The sequence below is a fragment of the Pteropus vampyrus genome, unplaced genomic scaffold (genome assembly GCF_000151845.1).
Source record: "Pteropus vampyrus isolate Shadow unplaced genomic scaffold, Pvam_2.0 Scaffold77, whole genome shotgun sequence".
NCBI lineage: Eukaryota > Metazoa > Chordata > Mammalia > Chiroptera > Pteropodidae > Pteropus > Pteropus vampyrus.
In genome coordinates, this window is record NW_011888858.1 from 880,131 (window position 1) to 881,083 (window position 953).

The window sequence follows — 953 nt, forward strand, 5'->3', positions numbered from 1 at the left end:
AGTGCTAGTACTTTGAAATCTAATTCTAAATCCGGAGCAAATTTTGGTTCTGACACCTGCCCACATTATCAGGCACTTCACTCTCTCACCATTTATTTTCTAAGTCAATTAGTTGAAATGATAATATCAAACTCCAAGGCCATCATGAGGATTAAGTGATAAAATGAATATAGTCCAGAGTGATGTCAGAAACCTGGCAGAGTGAGAGACGTCCCCAGATCTCTCCCCTTTAAACAATAATCTGAACATCTAAAACTGAACAAAAAACACCGAAACTGCACATCGGCACCTCTGAGTGTGGGATCTCCGCATAAGAACTACCACAGGTCAGACACTGAGTGTCGGGAGAAGATGCCTCTTGCAACTGGAGCTTCCTGTAGGAGGAGGAAGAGGGGAGTTCCCTGAACAGTCCTGCTTGGGAGAGCTGTATGCTCCACTCGGCCGGTGGCAATGCCCAGGCATCAGGGCAGAAAGCAGAGAAGCAAGGACAGTGGAGAAACAACAGTTGATTTTTACTATCCCTGGTTCAAAACCAGGCTGATCTGCAGCCTCCATTCCCCAAATCAGAAGGCCCCTCCCCCACATCCTCCGAGATGGAACACTGTGGAACCCCCATGTTCAGGGAACACTGCTCAGAGAAATCTGAGCAAATGCTACTGAAATTGTCGCTAACACTGACAGGGACTGCAACTGAGAGTAGCGAAAAGGGTTAAACATCTATATGAAAAAAAGGCATTATTAAAGCTTTATATAGAACAGTGATCCAAGAGAATTAGACGCTACCTACTGGAACCCGCCTCTCCCCCCAAAAAATCGCCTTCTTTACAACAAGCTAGAGACACCTCTATATAATAAATCTTTCTCGAAAAAAAGTAGAATACACTTCTATTAATACCGAGGCAGAGAATTAGTCCATTAAACACCATGAACAACCAAACTGACAAGGCATATGA